This window comes from Alligator sinensis, unplaced genomic scaffold (assembly GCF_000455745.1).
Source record: "Alligator sinensis unplaced genomic scaffold, ASM45574v1 scaffold268_1, whole genome shotgun sequence".
Classification (NCBI taxonomy): Eukaryota; Metazoa; Chordata; order Crocodylia; family Alligatoridae; genus Alligator; species Alligator sinensis.
Genome location: NW_005841853.1, coordinates 4554962 through 4570582, shown reverse-complemented (window position 1 = coordinate 4570582; position 15621 = coordinate 4554962). Strand labels below are relative to the sequence as shown.

The 15621-nt window shown below is 42.4% G+C and overlaps 1 protein-coding gene across 4 annotated transcripts in view; it reads right to left on the bottom strand.

Annotated features, from left to right (window-relative positions):
• MKLN1 (muskelin 1) overlaps positions 1-5747 on the bottom strand; it is a 122785-nt gene extending 117038 nt beyond the window's left edge. For 2 of the 4 annotated variants that reach the window (XM_025213263.1, XM_025213265.1), the window contains exon 1: positions 5598-5747. The gene's annotated coding sequence lies outside the window, so the exon portion shown is untranslated. The remainder of the gene's footprint in view (positions 1-5597) is intronic. The other 2 variants (XM_025213273.1, XM_025213268.1) reach the window with 2 other exon arrangements.
• Positions 5748-15621: the final 9874 nt, after the last annotated feature.

Genomic DNA, 15621 nt, shown 5'->3' with positions numbered 1-15621 from the left:
GGGGAGTCTGCATAAAAAACAAGCAACTATGGGTGGAATGCCCAATAGATTTATTAAATAAAAGCTATTCAAAACCAGTCCAAATCTTGTTTACAAATGTTTGTGTATATATATGTTTGTTCCCTAAAAAAACAGATGGTATTTGGAAACCGACTGGCAGCTATTATGCAAAACCCTGAATGTGGGTGTTAGTGTCATAGTCTGAGTTCAGAAAAAATGATTAGTCCTGAAAGGACAGCAGCTCTGGACTATTCTTCAGACTAGTAAATTGAAATTCGGAAAAAAGAGAGAGAGAGAGCTTAATAGAGTTATACATATTACTGCAGCACCTTCAGAGCTTATTACATTGATTTTTTTTATAGGCTGATCAGGCTACAAGTGTGATGCTGGGACCTGCTTTCAGACCTCTTTTGAAGGTCTGGCCCATAACCATGTGCTAAATGTTTTGGTGTTTGTTTTTTGTTTTGTTTTTTTGTGGATGGTGATATAATTTGTTGTCAGTTGTCTTTTACCAGTTAGGTTTTACAGTTTAGATCAACCCCTTTCCGCTTCTAACTGTGCACTTCATCTTGGAGATAAAAAGTGGGGATTAGGCAGACGACCAAAACTGGTTTCGAATCCTCAGGGACACAAACATCTTTTGAAACTGAGAGTTCATGTACTTAGCAAATATAAAAGCTACCAATACTGACATGACAGAATACTTTTACCCTAATACCCCAAACCGGTATCTCCAAAACTAACTAACTGTCACATTGTGCGAGTTTTCTTGCCTTTATTGAGTGCTGTTCAAACAGCAGCCCTGTGTTATCCCAGAGCTGACTGCATTTTGTTGGGAGGGGATGCAAAATAATGCACATAAAGTGGCTTTTATTTCTACATCTGAAGGTCAGGGGCTGCAGCTATAGGTGTAGAAACCCACCTGATATTTTTGTAATAACAGACTGAATCAAAAAACCCCCAGAACGAAACACCTCGTGCTTTAATTTTAAACCTTAATACCCAGAACCATGCACAGGAATTAGCATCGCTGTACAGACATTCTGGCAAGTCAGACTGATAACCACAGCCATTAAAATTCTTTATAATAAAGGTCGGGTCTCCAATGCTATCAATTTGATTTCTTACATTTCCTCTGTAAACCTAGAGCTAGTATAAAAATAGGGAAGGATAAGCCATCTTCTGCCTGAACAGCCTACTACATAACAGGTTTATTATTGCACATATAATTTCTGGGTCATTCTATTTCCAGAGTGAATCAAGAAAGGTATCTAGCTTCGCAAACAGAACAAACAGCTGTCATGCATATTTCCTTTCACTGGCACTCATTCATGATCAACTCGTGGCTCTCAAGGCCACACGAGTCATTTAACTCTACCATAACCACATAGCTGGAAACCCCTTTACTAAATATAACCCACAGGACGGTATTTCAAATGTTTTACCTGTACACTGAGTTTTTAGACTTCCACTTCCAATTTCTTTTGCTTTCAACTGCTTGAAAAGAAACCTCCACCTACTCTGCAAAACTATAATTTTTGTCCTGTTCTACTCAGGCCCAGCATATAGCAGCCAGAGTGGGTTTGGTTGGTTTTTGGGGGGGGTTGTGGGGGAGGGGGGGGCTTTTTTGTTTTGGGGTTTTTTTTTTGGGGGGGGGGAGGGGTAGTATAGAAGGATTCTTATGGATAATTTCTCCTTTCAAGGAAAAAAGTTAGGAAATAAATGTTTAACATCAAGTAAAGCCGTTACTAAATCCATATTTATGAGTAAGTACAAGTCCAGCAACCCATCACAGCATTAGTCATGCACTCACTCAAAAGTTAGGAAATGATATACAGCACAGTTTAATGTTGTGGGGGAAATGCTTTAATCTTGTTGTGCATATGCATTATGATGGTCTCCTTGTAGGAGACCACATAGGATCAGCCTTACTCAGTGCTCAGAATTGAGGGTTCCTGATTAACGAGCGTGTCTTCTGTTTTACTTGGATGGCCCGGTGCCTTTTTCTAACTGCACATTATTATTACATTCTGCTAAGCAGATTAACATTGGTTTCCTCATGGCCTTTTCACACAATTAGTGGAGAAAGGCACATGCATGGACCTGGACAGGGAGAGAAGCAAGTGTGCGATAGATAATACAAGATTTGACAATTATGCATGTACACAAGGAAGCTAATTATGGCACAGTCCTCATTCTCACATTTCCTAATTTCTGAGCTCATTACTTTACAACCTTACTAATGGCAGAAGATAGAGCAGGGACTGATTCAGCAGCGTGAGCTCTCAAAGCCAACAACTTATTTTGTCAGATGCTACCATCTGACAAAATAAGTTATCGCCTATAAAAGTAAGCTTAACATCTGGGATCCAGTTCATCTCTAAGGTGCTACCCTGCCCTGCCTTTTGCCTGATTTCAAACAAAGATAGCTTAACACATCTGTAACCTTACTAAAATGATTTAAGACCATATTAAATGTGTAGTATTATATAATGTAAAAGTTTGAATCCTTTGGAGGTGAACAGAAGAAGTTTTCCAGTACAACAGAGACTTATTCCCCAAAAGATGTATAGATGCTGATGGATGGAGAATGGGATATGTCCATATTGTATTAGCCGTTCCAATTACAGGCTCACAAAGTTTCCCGGTTCCCAGAGCTCAGAGAAATCATGATCTCCTCAGACTTAATCTTTATGTGATGAACATGCATGAGCAATGCCCATGAGAAATTAAGACAGTAACATTAGGTATATAAACACAATTAGCTTCGGAAAGCCACAGATACCACGTGTTGAGCAAGAATCAAAATGTTACATGATTTGATCTTATAATTACCAACACAAGGTTTTGAGCTACATAAGGTCTACTTTGTTGGATTGTGTTTGCCCACAGAAACCGTCTTGCTTTCACAAAATAGCACGTTATTATTCCTCTTCTAAAAATTGAATTTGTGACTCAGATGCACCATTTGAAGCCGATAGGATATATTCTATACATCTTGTGAATCATACGGAGTTGAGCATATTGGTAAACCGAACACTGATGCCTCCTCCCTCACCCCCAGAGGATAATTTCCTACACTAGGCATCAAAAGAAAAAAAAAAAAAAATGTACAGAAAATCCTTGTTTCCAGAAGGGGAAAGAAAAATGGTTAGCTTTCAATTAAGCCTCAGAAGAAATATTTCCACATATAAAAGGTTAATGAAAGTTAATAAAGGTTCCATTTTTTAAAAAACAGTTAGTTATCAGTCAAAACTAATCTTCCTTATAATAATATTCCAACTAGTTAAGAGGATACACCAAGAAAAAAAAAACCACGCCAACATCCACTTCACGGAGAGATAAGGATTGTTCACTTAAGCAGAAGTATTAAAAACGGAAGAAACAAAAATGAATAATAAAAAAGCCCTCTGTTACAAGCTGAAAATCACTTCAGTCTTTCATGCCCTCCCTCTTTGCCTTCTAGAATTACAGAAAGACAACTTGCATGAAGGGTATCCAGATCTCAAAGAGAGAAAGGCAAAAGACGAGAGAGAGATTTTGACTTCATGGCTAAATTTAAAAAGGAGTTAGCTAGAGGCTACCTGGGGATGGGAGGTGTCTTTTCTGTAGAGCTTACTAAATTAAATTAAAACAAACATGTATGATCATTCTCTGTACACCCACTGTTTCTCTACCAACTCCTCCTCCTGACTCTGGTAGAAGAACTGCCACTGTGAGAACTAGCAGACAAAGAGAGGGAAAATGCCATTGTAGTCTTAAACGTTATGCTAATAGTCATCTGAATTCAAGTTGGATGCAAATATATATATATTTTTTTCTTATACTTGAGGGACTTTACAGTCACGACTACATTTTTTTTTTAATTTTTTTTTTTAAGGTCCACTTTTTTTTTTAATTTTTTTTTTTAAGGCCCCCTCTGTGTACCCCCCCCCCCCCCCACACACACACACACACACACACACAGTGGACCTCAACCTACCTACGTACCTACTCGTGACCGTAAAGTCCCTCAAGTATAAAACTAAGTCAGTGTAATAGTAAAATGTTTTCTCTATTTTATAAATAAATAAATAATAAATAAAACTTTTTACTATTACACTGGCCTACAGTCTTATACTCAAAGGACTTCATAGTCATGACTATATATAGGCAGACAAGGTTCCTTGGGTGAATTTGATATCTTTTATTAGACCAACCCAATATATATATATATATATATATATTAATTACATACACACACAAACACAGATATATAGTCAACACCCCTACAGCCTGGGAGGTACCACTCTAATAGCACGACTGCAGAAAGGGATCTTGGAGTTGTAGTCGACTTCAAAATGAACATGAGTAATCCAGTGTGATGAGGTAATACGTAAAGCTAACCGCACCCTTTCTTGCATAAGTAGGTGCATCACAAACAGGTTTAGGGAGGTGATACTTCCCCTCTATGTGGCACTGGTTAGGCTGTAGCTGGAGTACTGCGTCCAGTTTTGGGTGCTGCACTTCGGGAGGGATGTGGATGGGCCTGGTGGAGAGGCTTCAGAGGAGAGCCACTTGTCTGGTTAAAGGCCTACAGAAAACCCTTATGTGGACCGATTGAGGAGGATAAAGAGGTTCAGGTCTCCCAAGAGGAGGCAGAGAGGTGATCACATGGCCGCCTACAAACTCATCAGAGGAGGGTGGGGCAGCAAGAAATAGAAGACATGATCTTTACCAGGGCATCTGTCAGGGTTACTAGAAATAATGGCCACAAACGGGAAGACAGCAAATTCAGATTGGACACCAGAAACAAATTCTTTACAGTGAGGGTTGCCAAAATATGGAATAAGCTTCTAAGGGAGGTGGTGCTGTCCCCTTCCTTGGAGGTGTTGAAAAGGAGATTGGACAGACACCTGGCTGGGTCATCTGACCCTAGCACTCATTCCTGCCCAGGGCAGGGGGTCAGACTCGATGATCTAACAGGTCCCTTCCAACCCCAACATCTATGAAACTATAGTCGTGACTGTAAAATCTCTCAAATATAAGACTAGCAGAGTGATTTTCAACCAGCATGCCATGCCACTCAGGTGCCATGCAATATTAGCACTATCAGCTGAGCAAACATGACACATGATAAACCCAAAAGATTTCAAATCGGAATCTAAAGTGTCAAAAACATTCTGACCTAGTGTGGTCTTTCTGAGTGCTTCCTGGCAGACAACAATATGCTGCCAGAATGGCAGAAAGAACAGGAGGAAAAAGAAAAACAGACTATAATTTTAAATTCCCTTAATTGCATGTCCTGGAAAAGAGCACTGTGCCCAAAAATTTATCTAACATCTTCATCTAATCGAAGACATTCCCTGCACCATCATGGATACACCACCACTACTACTACCAGATATAAGGGAAAGGACTCCTGACAAAAGCAGAGATTGAAGAACTACAGGAAGTAGCATTTTGGGAAACCACCAGCACCTATTGCAGCTGACAAATTTGAGCAAGTAGCCCATTTGTTAATATTAGCAGTCCATACCTAAAGGACCAGAGCTTAAACTTTCTGTTTCCAGAAACTACAAAAGCACTAAATACTTAGACAAAGTTAAAAAGCTTACCTGGGGAGGGTAGTTGCTTTCTGAAGACCACCTCGAGGACTGATCATTAGGCTTGTCCACTAGAATATTTCTAAAAAGCAAACAACATGCAAAAATTTTAAACAACTGCTAAATAACAAACCTCTACATTTTGGCCAATTCCCAAAATACGAAGAACGGACGTTCAGCATATATCCCTTCTACCGAGGCCTCATATCAGGACCCAGAAATCAAATGATCAGATTTGACAGAAAGATTTAGTTATAAAAAGAACCACAAACTGCAGTTTCTCCAAAACCTTCCTGCCCTAACTTCAGAAACAGTGGTTCCTGCCCACCTCCCTGCCTGGCGCACCATGCCACCCTGCCTCCCTACTGGACTGCAGCCTGCGCTCCTACCGGGGAGCGGGGGAAAATACAAGTTCGCCAAGGGCACCATTTTCCCCGAGGCCAGTCCTGGGTCAGAAGTCCTCATCGCAGACACCCATGAGGATCCTCCAAAGATAGAAACTAAAGCTTCTGAAAGTAAAAGCCTTGATAGCAAAAACAAAGAAAAGGAGGACAAAAGAAGAAAACAAAAGGCTCTAGAGAATGTATTGGCTGTGGCAGATGTGAACAAAAGCTCTAAGACAGAGTAGTAACTTTGGGTGCATCTACATGTGCATTAATGTGCATTAAAATTTAGTACCTCTAATGGCAGGTCCTAAAATTAATGTGCATTAGGCTGTTAGCACATTTGCATGCTTTTTTAGTAACGCTTAATGTGCATTAGACTATTGTACTGCGTATTAGCACAATGTCAGAGTATTTACATGATGCTTTAATGCACAGTAAAATATAGTCTAATGCGCACTAAAGCACACATGTAGAGTAGACATGCCCTTTAAGATTAACTAGAAGGGATGGATTTGAGAGTTACCAAGAACAAATAGCTGAAAGGTCACTATCTTAATGTTGTAAAGAAAACACCATGAGCTTTGGTTTAACTGGACTGGGCCTAAGTCTATAGTGACAGAGTTCTGATTTAAAAAAAGAGAGCAGAGTAAAGACAGTGTAGTTGATGTGGGGTCCCAGGTAGGAGGGAAGCTGAAGAAGTCAGAGAAAGAACAAAGAACACTCATTAGCTGACGTGTAACTATTCATCAACCCATATTACACAACAGACCTCAGCCTCCAGGTCAGATTTGGCTGAGAGAGCTGCACCATCCAGTCTGCAGGCTCCACACATCTGGAAATGTGGCAGCAGAGAAACAGGAGCAGCATTAATTTCCACTCCCCTGCTGCTAAATTTCTAGGCATGTGGGGAGCCTTGCAGGCTGGATGTGGCCCTGTGTGCTAGATCATGCCAGCCCATGGTGAGGAATTGGCATCAGGCCAATATGATAGGCAACGCCATTGGGCAAATGGATCCCAGGCCAGAGGCTGGGCTGGCAAACCGGCCCCACACCCAGGATCCTGCCCATGGACCAGTGCTACACCACCGACCCAGCCTCCAGGGCCAGAAATCTGAGCACCACTGATACATAAGAATGATATCTTAAAAGAGCAGAAGTCCCATTATTGAAGATGGCTTCTCTTTCCATGCAAGTTAAGTGTTCATGAGAGAAAGTACAAGTTTATATAGCTCAAAGCAGTACACAAATCAGTCCTCAAATAACAACTATCTTGATGCTTTGTTTTCTGATTAAAAGGAAATTAATACGAGATATAGCTAAGAAAGTTTCCCAACCAAAAGTCAAACCAGATCAAGGAACAAACCGTATTTACTCAAATATAAGATGAGGTCCGTCTATCCTCACACCCCACCACCACCACCTGGAGAAAAAGCCCCTCATCTCATATTCACATACAAGGAAACTTCATTAAATACATTGTCTATCATGAAACTGTGGCCAAATGCAACATGTGCTCTGTAATGGAAATCAACTATGACATCAAATGCAGCCAATGCTGGCATGGCTATAAAACACACGGTTCAAACTGATGGGAGTCTACCACAAAGACAAGCTAGTTCAACCCATCTGAATAAGATGTATAGTAGTGCCCATTGTGCTTAGTCCCCCTCAGCACCGATTCTTTTTCAAGTCATAGTGAGCCACTACACTGAATACATTTCAACTTTCTCTTCACTCCCACAGCTGAACTGCGCCTTTCTTTCCCATTTCCAGTGATTCCTGTTACTTCACCAGCCTTAATGTCTGTAAAACATCACCAACCAGGTGACCCAAACAGGTCACCCAGAATCCATCTGCCACCTCTTGTCTTGGCGGGGTCACACCAATCAGGCTCTTTATGAGGTAACGCAGGACCTCATCCGCACATAAATTTTGGGGGATCCCAGGACTCATGACAAGAACACCCTGTTCTAGTCATGAGTTGTGAATAGTTAGCACATGGACCTTTTTGGGGTGGGGGGGTGGAATTTGGAGTACACACACATACTAAAGTAGTGCTGAGCTGTGGGGTCACCATGGCTGAAAATGCTCTCAACTCTGCTGGGGCCCAGCCCCATGAACCATATGGCAAGTTATGGGCTGGCAACATTTTTGGGCAGAGTGCCAACAACAGCTACAACCTCAACTTGAAAAATGTAGGCATGCCAGGGGCAGATGGCAGTAAAGCAGCAAGATCCTTGTTGTGGCAGTGCAGCCCTGGCCCCTTCCCCGCCATCCACCAAAGCATGCATGCCAAGCAAAATTCCTTTGTGTGCCATGCTCTGGCACCTGGGCCAGGGGTTGCCTATCCCTGTGGTAAATTATGAGCCTGTTGACTTTGGACTATTAATCATGGACAGTGGGTGCATCTACATGAGACCATGCTCACTGGATTAAATTCTACTGCGCATTTGCGTAGCTGGCAAAAACCGTGCTAAATTTTAGCATTAATGCACAGTAAAATTAATCTAATGGGTATTAAGCATCGCACAAAAGCATTCATTCATCTGAGATAATGTGCAGGAGCACCTATTATGGTGCATTTAGTACCTGTTATTACAGATACTAAACATAATGCACCGTAATTACGGCACATTAATTAACATGTAAACTGACAATAAGGGGGGCTACCAGTAAATGGGGGAGGGACTGCAGGGGCCACCCAACGCCCCAAATTTAATTTTTCCTGCTGTAGCAGTGGGAAGGGGACAAATTCAAGGCAACCTCCAATAATTAGGTTCTATACCTAAAAAATCATTACAAAATCTAATTAATGGAGGGGCATCATGTATTCAAGAAAATACAGCAATATGCATGTAAATGTAACAATTAGCTATATCTTTGAATACAACAATCACTCAAAGATTTATGAAATCAAAACATCCACAACATATCAGCACACAAAAGGCAATGCATTTTTAGATGAGCAATCAATGGGCTCTTCCTTGTAACAGTAAACTTCTCCAATTGCAAAAAGGCTAAATAAGGCCACAAAAAGGAAAGCACTCCCTAATGGAACTGATATAATCTAGAAGGGCTTTCTTGAAGAAACATTCAGGAAAGGCAAATTATGGTCATAAACCATAACTGAATTCAGCAGCCTTTTGCTTCGGCTAAAACAAAAAGCTGTCATGCATAATATTTAACAACATATTCCCCCCACCACCACCATTAAAGAACAAGGAGGGACAGTTTTAGCTTAAAACAGTAAAACCACTAGGTTATTAACAGCTGCAGACTCAGTGTATACTCCCAATCAAAAGTAAAACCACTACGTTCCTTTAAACTATTTCCCTGGTTTGGAGAAGAAATACTTGAATGGTACAACAGTTCCTTAGTGGAACAGATCTGACAAAAAGACCAAAAACACTGAAGATACAGAATTGACCTTTCTGTATCAATTCAATCTTTCAGCTTCCTGGGGGAAAAAAAAATGAATTTTATTCACGCCTTTTTTTGTATATGAGATCAAATTTAACAATGTCTAAATCCTTGATGAAATGGGCAAGGCCTGTTAAAGTTGGCACCATTAAATGGTCAGGTGACCCATCTCAAATAGTACTGAACAGTTGGGATGAGTCCCAAAGATTGCTGTTTTGGAAGAGTATTTTGTTTGCTTCTCTAGGACAAAGATCAGGTTTCAGCAATTAAAAGATGACACTGTTCAGTACATTCAAACAAATAAATAAGACAATATAAAAGGGAGGCCAGCTACGGGAGACAAATAAAGCAAACGTCTCTTAGTTGAAGTCTAGTTCACCAAAGCTAAAAAACAAAACACGAGAAAGCAGCTAAAAATATTCACTAAGTGTACAAGTTCAAAAACCTGACTTTCATAGATTCATACACTTGTAAGTAATATTAGGGGCAAACTGATGACAGATGCCACTGAAATCCCATAGGTATACAAAGCAGATGAGTTATGAAAAAGTAAATGAAAGCAGTAAGTTATAGACCAGGGGTTGGCAATCCCCGGCACGCGTGCCAAGCATGGCACACAAGGCCATCTTCCTCGTCACACGTTGGGGCCGGGTCCGGGAGGCAGCAGCTGTTCGCAGACTCCCAGCTGAAGCCGGTCCTGGCTTTGAGTAGCTGCTGCCAGCCACGAACCCAGGCTGCTCCCAGCAGGCGGCTGGGAGGCTGCAAGCAACCTAGGCACCCTGGCTGGCAGCAGCTAGGGGCCCCCGCCGGCGGGGAGGCTCAAACCAGCTGCTGCCTCCCCGTCCCAGCCCCAACAGGCACAGTGCTAGCACCTGCTGCCTTCCCAGAGCCGGGAGGCAGCAGCTGTTTGCAGCCTCCAGGCTGCAGCTGGCCCAGGTTCTGGGTAGCTGCTGATAGCCACGGAGCCTGAGCTGGGGGGCAGGGGCATGAGCAGGACTGGGGGGCTGTTGTGGGGGGGACCCGCACAAAACAATTCCACAAGATCAAAGAGAGTATCAGAAGTTTTATTTATTGTCACTAGGTTTACAATTTTTAGAAAATCTGGTATTTACTGTTTAAAAAAAAAAAAGGGCAACATTTATAATTATTAACTATACTAACATGCAGTGCATACTGCTATGTACCCCCTGCCCTCATTTTGTTTTTCTGGCATGCCGGCATTCTCACTTCCAAGGTAGACACTGTGGGTTTTTTCAGCACTCCAGCCAAAAAATGTTGCCGACCCCGTTATAGACTCAGAATCCTAATAGGATTCATCACCAACACCACATCCACCAATTAATAACAGCAGACAGTCAGCAAAAAAGATAGTTACTCATCCTAATGAAAAAATCCTCTACTTCTTGTACTCAACCTCTGTAGTTATTCAGGAGCAAGCTTTCCAGAGAAGCACAAAATTGATGATCAAACAACAGCAGAAGACACCTTAGAAGGAAGAGTATGAGGATCAGATGATGGCTTTTCAGGTGAATTTTACTAGTTATTTAAAGAAGTATTAGAAAAATTGTTGGGAAAATTAACGAGGGAAAAAAAAAAAAAAAAAAAAAAAAAATCAATGAGAGAAAATGTTCACAGTCTATTAAAAAAAGCTACTGTTCACCATAAAGATGGAAAAGGCCTTAGCTTATGCAATGCTTAGCCCATAACAGCTGAATCACAAATGATTTAACAAGTACTAGCTAACAAACCACGTTCTATTATGTCAGTACATGTAAGCCCAAATCAAATAGTATACATTAAGGATAGACAGATAACTCAGAATCATTCCTAGTACCAGATTTAAAAGATTTTTTTTAAATATATGTAGAGAAAGCTTTAACAAAGACAGAGTGGCACCTTCTACTCAACGTCCTGTCCCATAGCGACATTGGTCAAGTTCCCTAAATAGACAACTATTCTTGCTACCAACTCAAAACAACATCTGCAGAGTGACTACGTTACATTTCCCATTTGAATTACACACAAATGAACTACCAGGTAGGGGTACCATTGTTTCCTCTGCTTTTCTCACAGGAGCTCTTTGCATAGGAGATAGAGAAGGACATCCATCCATAGCATGCAGGAACTTCTGAGAAAATAACTTCACGTGCCAACGCAACATCCAAACAGATAGTTATCTATCTCCCAAGAATGAGTATTAAAGAAATTAATAACTTCAAGAAAGAGTCAGGCCCTTAGCAATGTACGACTGATATGAAATGCTGGCTCCTCAGGAGCCATCTGGATACAAATGGGCTTGGCAATACACTCGGGAATTCAAATTCAAGCCACCTATAAGAGCTACATGTTTAAGTTGTCAAACCACTACTTCAGCAAATTTTCGAGTACTGGGGCCAGCCTGTGATATCTTGGTTGAAAGAATAGCCAAAATGACTGCTTTACCAAGGAGATGCCCATTTCAAAAATAATTGTGATCATCTCAGATACTGCCAGCATGAATATGAAGAATTTTAGAGTCTGGATTTGCTCCATCTCTTTTTCAGTGCAACAACCCATTAAATGGACTGGATTTATGCATGGCAGCCAGCTGAAAGTTGTAGTGTATTTGCAGTACTCTGTTCCTGACGAAGAAAGTAAAAGTAGCAAATATTCTGCTGAACTACCAGGGATTAATACAGAATTGCATCCACCAGAATTTTACACCTTTTCTTTTTAGGCAAAGGCTGTTCTACGAGTTCAGTGCTAAATAAATTCTTCTCTTTCCCAATGATGTTAGATTTTTAACCCAAATCACAAGCCTGTACATCTTACAGACTGGGACACCATCTAGCTTATTAGGATAAAGTAGTGTACATATATGTGACAACATGGAAAAAAAAGGATATGGACAGACAAGTTATCCTAAACAAGTGGGTTTTTATACTGGGGGGGAAGGGGGGAAAAGAGAGGGAAGACCTTACTCTGTAGCACATTAAAAAGATTCATAGATTGTAGAGTTGGAAGGGACCACAATGGATCATCGTGTCCGACCCCCTGCCCCTGGCAGGAGAGGACCAAGGTCAGATGACCCCAGCCAGGTGACTATCTATACTCCTCTTGAAGACCTCCAAGCTAGGTGACAGCACCACCTCTCTTGGAAGCCCATTCCAGATCCTGGCCACCCTTACTGTGAAAAATTTCTTCCTAATATCTAACCTAAATCCACTCTCAACTAGTTTACACCCGTTATTCCTAGTAACTCCCTGGGGCGCCCTAGTAAACAGCGCTTCCCCTATTCCCCGTTGACCTTCCCTAATAAAATTTATAGGCGGCCACAAGATCTCCCCTCAGCCATCTCTTGTGAAGGTTGAAGAAATTCAGCTCTCTCAACCTCCCCCTGTAGGGGCCATCACGAAGGCCACTAATCATGCGAGTGGCCCTCCTCTGGACCCTCTCCAGATTCCCCACGTCCCTCTTGAAGTACGGCGCCCAAAACTGGACACAGTACTCCCAACTGCAGCCTGACCAGTGCCGCATAGAGGGGGAGCATCACCTCCTTTGATCTATTAGTCATGCACCTGCTAATGCATGACAAGGTGCGACTGGCCTTGTTGATGGGCTCGTTGCACTGCTGGCTCATGTTCATCTTGGAGTCAATTATGACTCCAAGATCCCTCTCTGCCTCCGAGCTGCTGAGAAGGACACTCCCCAACTTATAGGTGTGCTGGGGGTTCCTCCTTCCCAGGTGGAGCACCTTACACTTATCTTTATTAAACTGCATCCTATTTGTCTCTGCCCATTGATCCAACCTGTCCAGGTCAGCCTGAATCCTACAAGAAGTTGCCTTGCAAGTAAAGGTGCAGCTCCAACCAGATTGGGGCACTGCAGCTGCAGGCACTGGTGGACCCTGCAGGGGAGGGGACTGCGCAGGCGGCAGCCTGGGGGACCCAGCTGGGGCTGCTCAGGAAGAAGGGGCTCTGCTGCCTTTCCTAAGAGCAAGCATCAGAGCTGCCTCCCCGCCCTCTGCCCTGGGCATTACCCTGCCCACACGTGCCTGCTCCCAGCTGCGGGCAGGGCTGGGGGGTCCTGCCCAGCCCAACATTGGCCCCGGTATTTGCTGTATGGGCAGCACCTCGCTGGGCATGGCCATAGCGGCAGGAGCAGGATGGGGTGCACAGAGTTGGCTGCCTCCCTCCTGGGGCTGCCCTATTGCCCAGCTTTAACCCCGCATGCAACTGCCGGCGACAGAAGCTGCTCACCCAGGTGGACAGACAGGGGTCCAAGCTGGAGCAGGCAGGCAAGAGCCCACAGCCCCACAACTCCCCCCGCAGCCCAGGGACCATTCCACCCACTGGCAGTTTGCCCTCTCCTCCCCACCACTGAAGAGGCAGGTAAGTGTGTGCATGACACAGGGGTTTAAAGGGCCCTAAATTGAAAGTGTTTTTAAAAACCTACTATTTCAATTTAGGGCCCCTGTTTCATCTACACATGCCCTGTTATGCTGTAACTTAGTGTATGTAAGCCTGTAGGGATATAAGTGAAGGAAAATTATTTCAACTTTAACCCTGCTTCATCTAAGGTCAAAGCTGAGGCAGTTTAGTCCAGTCTTATTAGTACAGGCTCCTGCACATTTGACAGTTATGAGAAAGTCAGAGGTCCATGGTGTTAGGAAAGCTAAGGAAATAGAACCTAGATCAGTGGTTTTCAACCTTTTTTCATTTGTGGACCCCTAAAAAATTTCAAAACGGAGGTACAGCTCCCTTTGAATTGTAAATTCATCCTGAAATAAGGACAAATAAAGACAAATAAATTCAACAGGAACATATGCAAAGTATTGCCGTGACAACACACAAATCCAAAAAGAAAAAATAGGGAAAAACTCACTAGACTGCAGAACTATAGAAAACGACCTGGACCACAAGCTAAATATACCACATAACAGCATAATATTATTGCAAAAATGCTCAGAATAGACTGCATTAGCAGAAATGTCATATACAAGTTACAGAAAGTGATTTTGCCATTCTATTTAGTACTCATGGGGCCTCAACTAGAATACTGATTCTACTTTTGGGCACCAAACTTCAAGACAGACATGGACAGAAAGGAAAAAGTCCAGGGGAGAGTAGCAAAAATTATAAAGAGCTGTAGGAAACATGACTTATGAAAAGAGGCTGGAAGAACTGGAAATATTTAGAACTGGAGAAGGAAAGACTTTGAGGGGATTTGATAACAATCTTGAAATAGAAAAAAGGTTGTTATACAGGATAGCGATCAACTGTTTCGGCATTTCCACAGGTGACAGGTCAAGCAGTAATGGCCTTAAATTGCAACAAGGGAGATTTAGATTGAATATTAGGAAGAACTTTCTAACTATAAAGATAAATAACTACTGTAACAGATTACTTAGGGAGACTGTGAAATCTCCACCATGGGAAGATTTAAAATAAAAGTTAGACAAACATTTGTCTGAAGTGGTTTAGGCAGGGGATGATTCTGCATTGAGCAAGAGGCTACACTAGGGCTAGGGACAGAAATTACACATAAACCAGTATAAGAGAGATTCAACTGGTTCAAATCTGTAACACAAAGGCTAGGGACAGACATTACACATAAACTGGTATAAGTGATGAGAAACTGGTTTAAACCTGTAACAGAATATAAGTTCAGTGCACATAATCCACTGTCAAAATGGTTGAAACTGGTTTACGATAAACCTGGATGCATGTAGTATCAGACATAACTGATTTAGGTTAAATCAGTTTATTGAATTTCTGTCCCAGATCCCCTCCAAATCCAAGTTAGCGCAGTCCCCCAGCATCCCAGGATGCTTTGCACCTCCCCTATAAACACCCCCCCACTCCCTGCACAGTGGGTAGCTAGCCTTGGCCCAAACTGTCTGCTCCAGCTGAGCAGGGAGGCATGCTCTAGTGCTCCCCTGACTTCTGGCTTGGACCACTGCAGACATGTGGCTGCATTTCCAGAATCAAAAGTGAATGTCTGTTCACTTGCTTCTTGGTTTACACTACACATCTTAGACTAATCTACAAAGATTAAAATGATTCAGCCTCAGGCTTTTTGACTGTCTGTACTTAGCCTAGATGACCCTCCCCCCACTCCCCCTTCCAGCATTATTTTCTATTATTCATTTTTTTTCCTTTGAGAAGGTGTAACAGGGGGCCTCCTCAGGGCCGAACTCTGTGGCCCGCCCACCTGTTCTTGGGCCAACCGCCCGCCTTCTCGCCCGCCCTG